Consider the following 14,936-nt stretch of genomic DNA (forward strand, 5'->3'; position numbering starts at 1 on the left):
CTTCATATGTTGAATTACTTTTTAGATTTTGATAATTTTATTGACAATGGATTATTTTAAAAGATCTAAATTACAAATACAAGACAGTTAATTACGACTTGCAAAGGTGTATACGTTTTTTGAATTAAAAAATTTCATAATACATTTTTTTACAATTTTTTTCTCATATTCCTAAAAATGCTGAAATATTTTTATGGAATTGCTACTGATTGAAACGTGGTAAGAAGATTTAGATGAATAAAGGGCTAAATTGCGAGGGGGTTGTTTAAACAGTTCAGTTATCGATACTGCCACCGCGCGGCAGCACCACCTATTTCAGCCAGGTTTCGAACCAGCCACCCTTGATCTTTCTCCCCCGAAGGCTGTTTCCAGCGAGTCAGGGTGATCTGCCTCGTTACCCGAAGAGCGGCGAACGACTCCGTGGATAATCGACCATGATCATCAGCTACGCGTATGAGATTATGCGATCGGCGTTTGCAACCCCACATAATTATCTCGCAAATTTGATAAATTGACCCTTCTTCGAATGCCGCCGGCTAGATGCGGTCAGTCTAATAACTTAGGCAGACATTATTCAACACCTGATGTAAAAAAAAACATGGAATGTTATGCTACTGATAAAGTATAAGATTCAAGTAAAACAGCAAATAATTTTCTTTTTAAAACTCTTTAAAAAAGATATATATTCAAATTCAAAAATGATTATATATATATTTCTAAGTTTGTTATAAATTGATTGAAAAATTATTTGTCAACAATTTAATTCGCATAATTATTCTAATGATATAGAAAACAAATAAATTAAAAATAACATGATATATTTACAAAACTACTTTTAAAAATTGTAATAATCAACATAAAAAGTAATTGTTCGATAATTATTTCTGATTCATTTTATATCCTTTATTCAAATACATGTCATAACAAAGGTAAGAAAGCGTTGTTATATCGTACTTCATCGTCTAGAAGCTATTTATTGTTTCTAAATGAAATATACAACTAATCCCGTCTAGACGCCGGGACACGCGTAGTTTTGAATGCGATTTTCTCCGAACCGCGTCGTATTGTGCAATTTATCAGTGCAATTTACTGGCGGAGACAGTGCCAGGGAAATTGAAAAACTTTCACGGCCAATTCACGGCTGCTTTTAATAATGCGAATCAATTTAACGCAGGGAGATGGAGTAACGCCGCGAATGCGCATCGGCAAAGTGTTTTTTCCATGTCGACTCTGCGCGTCTATGGTATTTAATAAAACTTTGCCGCGCCTGATTCAACAGCGTACAATAGTATGACCAGCAAATAGCGTGCTTATTAAGCGCAGACGAAGAAGAGTGGAAAAAAATTACAACTAAACTGACATAAAGTGTACATGATTTAAATGCTCATCCTATTTAATAATGAATAGCGAAAACCGTAATTTTTTTATTGATATCGATATAAAATAAAGATACTTTTTTTTTCTTGATGGATGAGAAAAAGATATGTCCGGACTAAAAATAAAGGTTCCGCTCAGAAGAACTCGTGTCTACAATTTCGTTGAAGAATTCACAGATCCGAGAAGTAGAAACAGACAGTAGGGACAGCCGTACCGACGATCAATAAGAAAGCAAGTCTCTCGCAAAGACGCGTCCGCAAATTCTCGGAGATATAAGGTCCAGGTTATAGCGCGAGGAAGTATAACCAGTAGTACACATATAGCCGCAGGCAGTCCTTAGAAACGTAATTAATATTTATCCCACCCCCGACGTAGGGAGAAGCGCGGAACCAGCAGCTCAGCGTTCCTCCATCTCCGCCGTCGTCCACCCACCCCGTGACCCGTCTAAAATCCCAGCACGCTCCTTGTAAAATCTAATATCTGAGGAAGCGCCGCTGAAGCCCTCCCTTCCTCTTCTGCTTCCACGGCTTCGCAGCCTCACCTCGGATGCGGGGTTTCTTCCAGGTCGCTGTAACACAGGGTAGCAAGTGGCAAGACGAAGGCGCAAGGGAGAGGGAGAGGAAGAGAGATCATCTCGGATGGTATGTCCGGAGGTGTTCGGGGTGCACCGGCGGCTCCGACGAAACCGACACCGAAGAAGAGGAAGGAAGCCAGCCGGGGAAACAAAAGAGCAGGGAGGGCAGGGTGAAAGTAGAGAAAGAGAGCTAGAAGCGAGAGCACGCAGCATGGTGGTAACGACGACGTCGTCGTCGGAGAAGGGAAGCCGAGGTAGGAGCGAGATAAGAAGAGAGCCATCCTAGGTGGAGCCGAACGAGGATGCGAGGACGAAGAAGGAGAAGAAAACGGGGTGGTGGAGGCGTCGCGACGGCAGATAGATAGAAGGAGAGGACGAGAATGAGAAAACGAGAACGAGAGGTGCGTTCGAGAGAGGCGGGAAAATCTGGGAAGAGAGAGGGAACGAACGCGAGCTCTGTTTTCCCGGGTACAGGGTTCCTCGATGGGCGGCGTCAAGATGCTGCAACTCCGCCAATGACGGGGGTTGCGATGGATTTTGCGCGTCCGCGATTCGCTGCTGGCAGCTTTCTTAGAGACGCGACAGCGGGGAAAAATCCACAGGAAAAAGGCGACGAGAGAGCAAAGGGGGTGCGCGCGCGCCACGGCCATTGGCCCGACGCCCGGGAGCTTTTCTTCGCTTTTCAGGAACCTTTAAGGGGCCAATGGCACGCCGCTGCCACCGCGAAAGGCGACTCCGAGTAATCGATAAGTTGGAGTCGAGGTTTCTCTTCTGACACGTGGCTGCTTCAACGTACATTTTCTTTAATTTTTTAACAATTTTTGCGCGTTAAAATTTCATTATTTAAATAATTTCTAATCTGTCATGTTTAATGTAGTGATTTTTTATTCAGAGATTGCGAGACTCTCAACACTATGTATGTGTATAATTTAATCCATCTATCTGAAATATTATTTCTTTAAAAATTATTTCTTTAAAAATTTTAAATCAGTTGTTTATTTATACTTTAAATTTATTTACATTTTAAATATATTTGTTATATTGCTTTGAGATGTCAAATACATATATTTAAAATGCAATAAACAATTGATTTAATTGTTAAAATTTTTTTGAAAATAATATTTCAGGTAAAGGATTAAAAAATTATACACACACATACATAGTAGTGCTATATATAAGTAAGATTATTATAATTTGGAAGTTGCTTTTCAATGTGATATAAACATATAATAATTTTTTACATGATATATATCTTTTGGCATAAAAGTATTAAAAATTAATTTTTAATTTTTCTTCCTCATTATTAAATTTTTGTGTTACAAAATTTTATCATTACTATGAAATATCGACACGAATTTAATTTTCGAGTTTTCATGGGAAAGCCGCGCTAAGCCGTCTACGAGAACAATCGGCTTCATCCCCCAAGCTCACCCTATTCCATCTGGAAACGGCCGCGGAATCTCCGGGCTTAATTCAAACGCATCATATTTCCAGTCGTGTCTAACAGCTGCCTGCGCATTTTTGCATCGCAATTGTCTGCCGGCAGAATCGGCTTTACCCCACGATGTTGTCAGTCGCGGGGATAGCGTCAAGGGGGAGGGAGGGGGAGAAACGTCTCCGAGACAATTAGCGAAGACTAAAGGATCGTCGAGAAAGGGAGTAACGCGCGTCCCGAGCGCGCAACCTTCCTCTCGTTCCTTAGCCTTCGTGCGTCCGCCTCTTCCTCCATTCGCCGCCCCCGTGTGCATCTCGCCTTACCTCTCTTCCTAAATCCGCCTTATCCGCCACCACCATCGTGCGCGCCGAACCCTCTACCGTCGTTCCTCTATTCCTCTATCGCGAGCTCACGTGTCTCGTAACATTAATAATACCGGAGAAGAGCGTACTGCAGCATCTTCTCCTCCCGGTCGTTCTCCTCTCCACCCTCTCTCTCTCCGCGACTACGGGAGGCAGCAGCCTTAGTTGCGAGGAACTTGGACTGCAAGTAAGTTCTCGGGGAGCCTAGATGGAAATTGACGTTAATGTGCCCCGAAAGCAGTCCGTCTCTCTCTCGCTCCTTCTCTCTGTCTCTTTGCATCCTCTCCTACCCTCTCTTTACGGAGCATCGCCCGGATGATCGTCGTTGCTGCCTGAAAGAACCCACCCCGGGCAAGTGTGCCGAGGTAGTTAGCGAAGTAGTTGTCGGGATGGATTATGATGGTAACGTGGGAAGAATCCACGATCGTTGACTGACATCGTCGTTCCTTAATGGATTCGCGGCTGCTTGCGAACGAGCGTCGGTGGAGGCTTAATATCAATCTAGTCAGATTAATTAAAGATAAGACGAGATGGGCTTGTCCGTTCCTTACATCTTAATTAATTGATTTCATAATAATATCAAAAAGATCTCTTTCAGAAAGATATCGTTCATATGTAATCTTCTCAATCTCGATTAAAATTATTTTTTCTCGAGCTTAATAATTTTCGTTTCATGAAAGAATCTAATCTTACAAAGATCTCGTCCTTCCGTATATGAAAATAAAACTATTTGTAAAGAAATAAATGTTTGACATGTTTCAAAATAACATTTCAAGAAGAAAAATAACTTACAAACGAGCAATCTTTCACGATTATTTATCTTCTTGCACGCAAACTTCTGTTTGTCCTTTGGATAATTGCCTCTTGACATTTTCGCGTCGCAGACACGAAGGGACTCCAGGATTTGCTACCTTCGCAGCGTAGTTGCAATATTAACTGAAAAATCCGATTTACTGAGTTAAACGGGATTAATTACAGTAATTAGAGTTTGTTGTTCTAGAACGCACGGGCATCTCGAACTTCCGTAATGTCTGAATGGGATTTTCGGACTGTAACACGACTGTGACAATCCGTCTGTATTCTGCGAATGTATTTACCACCATAGGAAGATTCACCAAAGACGGACATCGTGCAAATATTCTAAAAATATAAATAAAAATCATTTTAATTTATATATTCCTTTCAAATCAATATATATATTACAGAGAGAAATTACACAATAGATTATAAATTAATCAAAAAATTCATTGATAAAGTCAAGATTGAAAAAAATATGAAAAAACACGCTATAAATAATCAAATTTTATTAATTTCAATTTAAGTTTAGATTATGTTAAAAATATATCATATATCTCCAGTCAATAAAACTAGATAATAAATATAGAACAACTAGAATATAGAACAAATATAGAAAAACTAGATGTATAGATAAATATATCAAACAAAAAATCGCGTTTCTTCCAAACCAGTCGCGGATTTTTCTTGTCTTGACAACTTTTCAATCTCTGGTTTATATCTTGGATACAATCCCACCGGATCGCTTCCACAAAGCTCGATACCTCCGGCAACTATTTCGCTCCATTCTCTCACTGTCCACAGTACGTGCCAGTTTAAGGTTCTCTGATGTTGCTTGACCGCTGGCCAGCAGTGGGAAAGTGCCGCGTGTGCTCTCCTGGAAACTTCTTCGCCGGTATTACTGGTTCGGAACGAGTCTCTGATTGCTACAACTTTTCAGGATATGTATTGAAGACTTTTATCCTTTTTTATAAGACTATCAGATTAAACAACAATTGTAACTTAATTGCGAGGATAATCGAAATATTTTGTTAATTCTATTAATTTTTGTGATTAAAGCAATTAAAAATTTATTTAAATATGATATGAAAAATTTTTTTAAACATTTACATATACATATATATTTGTTATTCTTATAAATAAATCCATTATTTATACTTTTATTGTGATTATCAATTTCTATCTTTCCAATTAAAACTCGAAACATTGAAGAATGTTACAATATTGTCTGGAAATAATATTTAGAATTTTTCGTTTATATCAATTCTGATTCAAAATCTATTAAACATGCGTTCTCACGATTCTCTGAATTAATCAATCTAGTTGCCGTCTTTCTCGGAACAACACTACATGCTTATTTTTATCCGTAGGAACTTGTTGCGATCAGTCTCAAAGGCCAAGATCCTGAAAAGTGACTCTTCGTTCCTGTCGAAGTGGGGCAGAGGTAAACAGGTTTATCATACGAATGCCGGTGGTCCGTCATGGTGGAGGTCATGGTCCTACCGAAAGGTCTCACAGGATATCGCCTCTCAAGTCTGCGACAATAAGTATAATAACTGCGCGTTTACTCGTCAAGGTAGTAGCAGCATTCAAGACGAGTTCTTCGAGTTCTATGAAAACAGATTGTTTCTGCGACTTGTCCTTTAGAAGATGGGCTTTCGTATCCTGTATTCGAAGATAATAAAGGCGGTCGACTTTTTTACAATGAGAACATATTCTGTTATTTGAATTATCTGATATGCAAGGAATTCACGCGTGAAATAATATCAAATAATAGAGATTGGTAATTTTATGAAATATAATTTCGTTATCTCTCAGTATCGAATATATATTCTCTTCTCAAAGACCAGAGCTAGCTAATGAGATTTTCTTAGAGCGCAATCCGTAGACACGAGAACTTAATCGACGATCCTCATTCGGATTCTCAACGGTACGAGAAATACATAGCGATAAATATATATCTCCGGCGCGGTAATGAAAGTTTCCCTACGAACATCCGAGTCTCCTGGGATCCAACATTATGATCTCGCCTTCGTTTCCCCCGCCGCTTTCGTAGCAGGTGGTAGCGGCTTAAAACCCTCATCTGGAAAGTGTTGTCCAGCGAAGCGAGGCTAAATCCTCGCTACAATCCTCAAGGTCATGTACAACGTCCCGCAATCATTCTCAGATCGACCGCGACATCCCCCTGTTGAATTCGAATCTTGCCGGAAGTCGCAAAGCGATCCGGTTGATAATCGCGATATCGCGGCAAAATTTTTCGCGAGTCATCAAGAGACCCGGCGATGTCTCCTTTCCCGGTATGCTAATAAAACGGATCTTATGTGGCGAAGACGCCATTTTGAATAATGTCGACCAATCAGAGACTCGGCCTGGGCGTCTTGGGGGGGTGGCGGGGGCTGACGAGGGGGAGATGTGTGCAGCGCACCACTACTACGCGCCCCAACACAAACTGCCCTTATATTATGCTGCACTGTAAACCTGAGGCCACCCTTCGTTTATCCCACGATCCGCCTTTTGCATCGTTCGCCGCTACCATTTTTCTTTGGGTAGACTCCGAATCAGCGAAATCGCTTATGATTTCTTCCAGCAATTTTTTAAAATTTATTTCAATTTCTTCCCAACAATTATAAGTGTCTATTATGATAAATATACAAAAAAAATTATAAAATTTTTTTGTTATTAATTTTTTATCATTTTTTCACTGAAAATATATTGATGTAAATTATTATTGATTTTTAAAATGCTTCAAGACCAGATTTTCAAAATGTTTTTCAAGTATTTTTCAAAGTATTTAAAATGAATAGTTAATTATTTTTAATGTAATATTCTTACAGTGAAAAAGAAATTATATCTTTATTAATGCTAATATTTATATTAGAGGTCTTTTATAAAAAAAAGGCTGTAAGTTATTATTTCTTTTTTTAATAATTTTGATGCGAGATGAGAGTCGAACACCACCGGGTGTCATATCATAGTTCACGTTGCTTTGTCGACTTTGGAAATCAACTTCCAGGACGGCGAGCGCGCGTGCAAACAATCTTCACGTTGGCGTAAGCAAGCGAGCGGCGAGGAATTATTTCCACGTTTGGGCCGGGATTGCGTAAAACGTATAATCAGATGCAAATGGAATCCGGGGCCGCAGCAGCCATTTTCGAGGAAACAAAGCGGGTGTTCCCAAGATAGTGGGTGGTTTTAGTAACGACTACGGTGAGGTGAGAGACTTGGCAAGAGGAATCTGCGCAAGCGAGACGAGGGGAGAGAAAGAGGGAGACAAACGAGGGATAGAGACAAGCAGGCAGGCAACTTCCCCCTTTCTCGAAGCAGTATCTTAAGTCTTACAGGATGGCTCGGTACGCCTGACAAGCGACGTTAATGTATGTATGAGATCCAAGAGCGCGGAGACTACCCTCCATCCGACGCTTCATCCTCCTTTCCACCTTCTCGTGGGGGTATCGCAACCCACCGCCGCATCCGCCCCTTATGGTACCAAGCTTTCCTCCCCCACACCCCTTCTTCCTCCCCCAAAACCCACCGCGAAACCGTCCACATGTACGTACGCCTTTGGGTTTCTAAGGGAGCACAATGAAATGAGAAACATGAGAGGCCAACCAACAGATCTATCCATCCCAGTGCTCTCTTCCTTTCTCCCCAACTCCTTTCCCACCTATTCCTTAGACAGAGCGAATTCTCATCCGACCGTTGCCGAAGAAACCGCTTGCAAAGACTGAATACTCCACCGTTTCCAAGAAACTGACGTCGAAGGTGGAATACATTTCTAATCAAAGACTTGAGCATTATTTTGATAAAGAATTCAAAAGCCTTATCTCATGATTCGCACATATCTAATATTTTAGAAGTTTCGAAGATTAATCACATAGAGGACATGATAGTTAAGATACTTAAAACATCCGTGATATACTCTTGTTTTCCGATTTTTTAATCGTATTAAAATTATATCTATAATCGCAATTACAAGTTGTAAAGTTTTCCTTCAGCTGTGATAACTTCACTCTTTGTGGTTTGCTTCAATGTAATCAGTCCAATCGTCCAGCTATTGGTTCAAGCTCAGAGTCCCGCGATCGCATTAGATGATCATTCGTTTCGGCGTGCGGGCGTGTTCATTACGTTAATTTCGGAGACGCGTCTTCGAGTTTCCGTCAGTGCACAATGAAACGAGAAACACGAGAAACATGAGACAGAGAGAGAAAGAGAGAGTCAACGGCACACCGACCCAGCTTCCTTCTACCCCCCTTGACATCGCGTTACCCACGTCCTCGCTATATCTAACGACATAGAGGCAAGGCCTTTGGAAGTGTGCTAAGACCGAATATAGCCGCATTGCCAAGGAAGCTTCAAGTCTAACTGGCGAGGCAACACCACTCACGAGACTCGTCCCATGTAATCAGCAGAGACGGGGCCGCTTTTCGTAGCTGAGAGATACTCCTTAAAGGGAAAGAGAGAGAGAGAGAGAGAGAGAGAGAGAGAGAAGTCTCTCTCGCATACTCTTGCGCACGATGTATCGGAACTGGAAAAGGAGTACATACGCACGCATCAACGATGACATGCCTATGTATTTATGTGCACTCACCCTCGTTTGTTGGTTGTCTCGAGATCTTGGATTATGTTCATGTCCTACCTTCCCTCGCCCCTCCTTTTACGTCTCTTCCACCTTTAGCCTGCCTGATGATATACCAACCCTTTGCGTCACTCTCTTCCAGCAGTAGCGCCTCTGAGAGACGTCACCCGAAAGTCTACCAAGTTCTCGAGTCTCTTGGCAACATTAATTTATTATCATAGACGTAAATCGGATCTTTGAGAAGCTTAATACGTCAAATTTGGTTTTTCTTCTTCAGGTATATTTAGAATTACTATGATAAATATTTTTACGCAATCATAGCATTAACATGAAAATGTAAGTAGAATCAGAAAGAAGAATGATAACTGAATCGCACGCAGAAAAAAAATAAAGAATGAAGCATCCATCAAAGAAGATTGATTGCGAAGCACAATCTGTTCGCGACATTTTTCAGCTGATAACGGCCAGATTCGCGGAAAAGCTCGCGAAAAAAGAATGCCGATCGTTGCACCGGGCGTTGATGTCTCCACATACCCGGTGGGTGTGACTTTTCGTTTTCCACCGACGAATCCCTGCTTTTTTCCTCGCTTTCCACCCTCCTGTCCTCCTCGTCTCATTCCGGCGCAGCTGGGTCAAGTCGCCGCGGATACGAAGGACGCGAGGATATATGCGTGCCGCGCGATGCGGTAATGCGAGTTTATACATTCGCTCCTCTCCGTATCCAATTTAAACCACAATTGCTATTACACAACTGCAAACCGAGTACGTCGACGTGAATTTCAACATTCAAATTGATATTAATGTCAATCTCACCAGGTGACAACGCTTTCCAAATAGTATGAATCTGAATGATTACATTAACCTTTACTTTCGGATAAATATGTTATCATTTACAAAATGTCTATTAAGTAATAGACACAGATTTCGAATAGACTTTATTTAAGTTAACATTTTAGAGAGAGAATTATATATTATATAACCAGAAAAAGTTAAAAACAATCGGCTTACATCTGCTACAATAAATTAGCTCGGGAAAAAAGAAATCAGTTTTGAAAGCCTCGGTAAAGTCGATGCATCGTGTAATGTATCAGAATTGAATTTATACGCGCCTTACTTTCAATCTGTAAACTTTGGCCGATCCTGACTTATCCGTGTGAAAATTTTCTTTCGGTCCCATCTATCCGGTTTCGCCTCACGTAAAAGCGCCAGCTTGCCGGAATAAGGGTGGCGTCGATGGAAGGAGATTGGCGGTGGTGCCCGGAAGAGAGAGAAAGAGAGAGAAAGGGAGAGGGGCAGGGGAGGATGCAGTGCCCCAAGGGTGTGTTCCGGAATCGGGGTAAGATGGAGGAAAATCGTTACTCACTAGTCGCGGGGAAGTCGAGGGTTGAGAGGGCAAAACGAGGGAGGACGAGGGGGGAGGGGAATGTAGAAACTCCACCGCTTGAAAGAGGGAGAGTCGTGCGCACCCATACAGAGACGCACGCAAACACTCGCATACTTGTACATACACGTACAAATCGCACGACCCTTCGTCTAGGTTTAGGCAAGACGATCCCGGGGAAAACGCCTAAAATACGTCGATATGAGACGACCTGAGAAATCCCCTTGCTTCCCTGTCCGGTCGCTGATCCCTTCATCCTCCAAGATTTAGACATATTTATTTTCAAGACTCGACTAGAAATGGTTATGAGACATTTGGCTCAGCAATTCATGTGAATACGGAGAATGGATCTAAATTGAAACTTAGGAATAAGATCTATATTAAATTCTACGTTTGCTCCGTCTCTTTGACTTGTTGCCTCTATTTTATATCAGCACGAATTATTTACGAATATTATCTCTCTAATAAAAAATATATTTTTTATGGAAAATATTGTATTATTTTATTAATTTACTGAAAACTGATTTTTTCTCGTGAAATAATAAAGTTTTTAGTCAAGAAAATAAATATAATATAATCAAATCTAATATAATTATAATTAATTACCTTGATAGTCTAATATATATACATTATTTTCCTAGTACTAACTAGTTCCTATCAGTGAAGCATATATCGCGCTTTCCTCTATAGATACACTCGAGAGTTTCGCGCTCGTTCGTCGATCTTCAGCACCGATATCGTGAACACGACGTACTCTAATTCGCAGAAGAGACGCAGCCTTATTCTACCCGCGAGCATCCGCCATTTTCCATCCGAGATACGTGCGGCACAGCGACAGAAGAGACAAGGGTAAGGCGTAAAGGGAGCGGGGGTGTGGTAGGGATAAGAGAAGGATGGAGAAGAGAGAGAGAGAGAGAGAGAGAGAGGGAGAGAGCACGGAGAGCTCCTTTGAGAATTTCGATGTAAGACACTCGGGTGCGCTGTGGCAGCTTCAATTTAGATAATTAATGATACGAGCGTAGGTTAGGTACAGTTAGTACAGTAAGACCGAGTGGAAAACAGTTTCCGCCCCCTTCAACCCCCCTGTTCCTACCCAAACCACCCACCTACCCAACTCGCACCACCCCAAAACCTTCCTCGACGGGAGAGTTTCTCGAGACGGCGTAGTACCTTCTGCCATCGCGAGAGCATGTCGAGGGGGATGGTGTGGATCGGGGGAGTTGGAAGCAGGCTGCGCGACGACGAGGGTGTAGGTTGGTAGAAGGGCGTCGGCGGCGGGGTCGGCGGTATAAGGGTCTGCCTCTGTGCACCGGCTCGTTTTATCTCCTCTTCGAGATGGCGAGGAGAGAAAGAGAAAGAGAGAGGAAGAGAGAGAGAGAGGGAGGGAGGGAGAGAGAGTGAGAGAGAGAGAGAGAGAAAGAGAGAGGGTAGCTGGCGGTGGTTTTCAATGCTGCACCCTGCATCAAGCACTACACCCAGCCACCCGCTTTCCTATTTTCCGCCCACGCCAACTACCTCCCCCATCCTCTCGCCTCTTTCACCCTCTCATTGCGCGACTCGCGATTCTCGACGCGCTGCGATGCCCGAGAGAGCGGGATAGCTGCGGGGAAATTGAATTGAATCTCGAGATGAATATCGAATCGAACGAACTCTCTACCAGCCAGCCAGCCAGCCAGCCAGCTACCACCCTCGAACCACCCTCTCAACCTTCTCCACCTTGTCGGCGTGCCGAGACCGTCTCGCTTCGCTTCGACCCTGGCGCCTTTCTCCCTTCGTCTATTGGCACGATCGACTTGTTTCGCGTAATCTATTTATTTGCGTTTCGGCCTGAAATCATCATTGAGATAGCAGACTCAATGGAAGTAACAGGGCCTATCTTACGTCTAGACACGTACCATTGAATCGTGCGCAAATGGCAATAAAGATAGCAAAGTCAAGATTGCCAATACGGGAAATCTAAAAATATTCCGTCATTTTAAACTGTAGCAATCATATTTTTCTCTAAAAATAAAACAGCTTTGAATAATGTTATAACAATTTATCATTTTGTATAATTTATGTTGTGAAAAATTAATGAAAAAGAGATTCTACGCAAAAATCGAGGATGTGAAATTAGTCCTTTTCTCGTGACGCAAAACACGTCGAAATTGCAATTTGCAAACCGTTTAACGGCCGCTTAGGTCCATTCTCCGTACGAAAACTTTCACGGTCCAAGTTTCCGGAAGTCCCCTTAATGACTTAATTGTACACTTGTCGCCTTTGAGAACTTAAGTTTCTCTTCCGAGCACGACAATGAGCATTGTCGTCCTTTGTGGACGTTCCAGTGTCCGCGAGGCAATATATCGGACCCACCAATGACCAGAAACGAATGGCATCGAGCAGTGTCGCAAATTACGTAAAAAAAAAGTATCATTTCCATAACAATGGCCGACCGTAAGACAAAGAAACTGACTAATTATTATTCACGTGGCGTGCATTCAGTTGCATCGTGAAATCACCGTACCATATGGTACCATAATCTCATTCTTCGAAATTGAAGCGAGATGTAAAATAAATTATTCAGCTGTATGCGAAAAAATATGGCCTCATATAATATGAAAATAAAATTGTGTGTAAATTATATACTATATAGTACATATATCATATATAATTATATAAAATTTTCCTAAATATACGTATATATATCGTTCATCAAATATACATATATGCTGTTCCTGAGACAACAGGATGATGAACGAGCGTACATTTCATCGTACGCCGTCGGAAAGTGGCCAGTGGTTGGAAGAATCGGCTCACTTTAATCTCATATCCATCAAATTTTCGCGAAGTGAAAATTTCAGCTCCGCGCAAACGTTCTTTCAACTCTGTGGGTCATAATTATAAATCTGATTATGATAAAAAATCTAGTACATAATAAATAAATAAATAAATATATATATATATATATATATATATATATATATATATGTATATGATTTAAAGAAATTATTTTTGTAGAAAAATTACAATTTATCTCAAAGCAAGCATTTATTATTTTCCTACGCATTGAAGGAAATCTCTCGATCGATCTTGATTGAATCCTCACGGAAAAGGATAGAGGGCTAGATTAATACATGTCTCAGGGCATCGGCCGAATGACTGGTTGACGACTGGTCAGCGACTGGTCAGCGTTTTCTCGCGCGGCCTACATGAGTAGCCGGAGCAACAGCAAGTTACCAGGACCAGTCCTGTGGGAATCCTGCGTGCTGTCCTACATTCGCTGACCACGGAAAGCGAGTCTGTTTTCATAACGCGGCACCGAGCCATCGCAAGTTGCAATTCTCACGTGACTGGTCGGCGGCTCGACCCCCGGGGTTGGGATGTCTAACAGGTTTTTCTACGAAATCGCATCGCGAGACGTCCGCGAAGATCTCAGATATGAAAGTAACCAGTCTCGTGTCGTTTCCAGTCGAGGAAACTTCGGGACCTTTATTCGCGACTCGACGAGCTTATCGAAGCTCAAAATAAAATCGTAGATCTATAACACTGTTACATAATGTTATAAGCAAATTAATCACCGATTAACGCAAAGTAAAATAGCTATCGCGTCGAATTGAAAATATCGCTATGAAATGAAATATTGCGATTCAATTATAACAGAGAATGTGGCCGTATTTTATCGCATCGTTCGCGGCAAGAATTAATGGCGTTGCGATATTTTGGAACGAGCGTAAAGATACAGTGGAGAAGACATTTCCGGCAGCGCCAAATCCGACGGTGGATGGAGAATTCGTGCGAAACGAGAATTCGCTCGACACCTTCTTTTCCATTTCGGATTATATAACCACGTTCGCGGGGGTGAGAAGGGCCGAGCACGGTGGTGCGAAAACACGTTTCGCCGCGGAATACCCGGACCCTCGTTTCGACGTTTTAATTGTTTCGTGCTCGCCGTTTCTCGCGCGCGGGAGTGCGAGATGAGAAAGTGGAAGCGAGGGAGACGGCCCGAGTAGGGATGATATAAATATACGGGACGTTTAAAAAGTGCTTAAGCGCGTAGCCGGCCACCTAACCCACCCCCGGCGGTTGCGGTAACGAGGGTGAGACCGACGAAAATTTAGCGTAAAAAGCTGGAGGTTAAGCGAGAATTAAGCGCCGGCAGAAGCAGAGGAAGACAGGGAACAAGAGAAAGAGGAGCGAGTGCCAGTGAATTAAATGAGCTTCTCAATGTTTTCCACCTCTTGCGTGTCATTCAACCGCGTCTCTCGCTTCGCCTTTTGATCGGATTATATCGAGGTGTTTTCGCAATTTGCACGGATAATTAATGAATCGAAACGTTTCATGCGCGATCCTTTTGATAGCTCTTAATTCTTTTCTCGCAGCACCCAATTTATTCTAATTCTTTCTCCAAACTTAATTAGCTTACTTATACTTCTATTTTAATTAATTGCATAATTAAA

Source organism: Camponotus floridanus, unplaced genomic scaffold (genome assembly GCF_003227725.1).
Source record: "Camponotus floridanus strain SB8 unplaced genomic scaffold, Cflo_v7.5 scaffold74, whole genome shotgun sequence".
Taxonomy (NCBI): Eukaryota; Metazoa; Arthropoda; class Insecta; order Hymenoptera; family Formicidae; genus Camponotus; species Camponotus floridanus.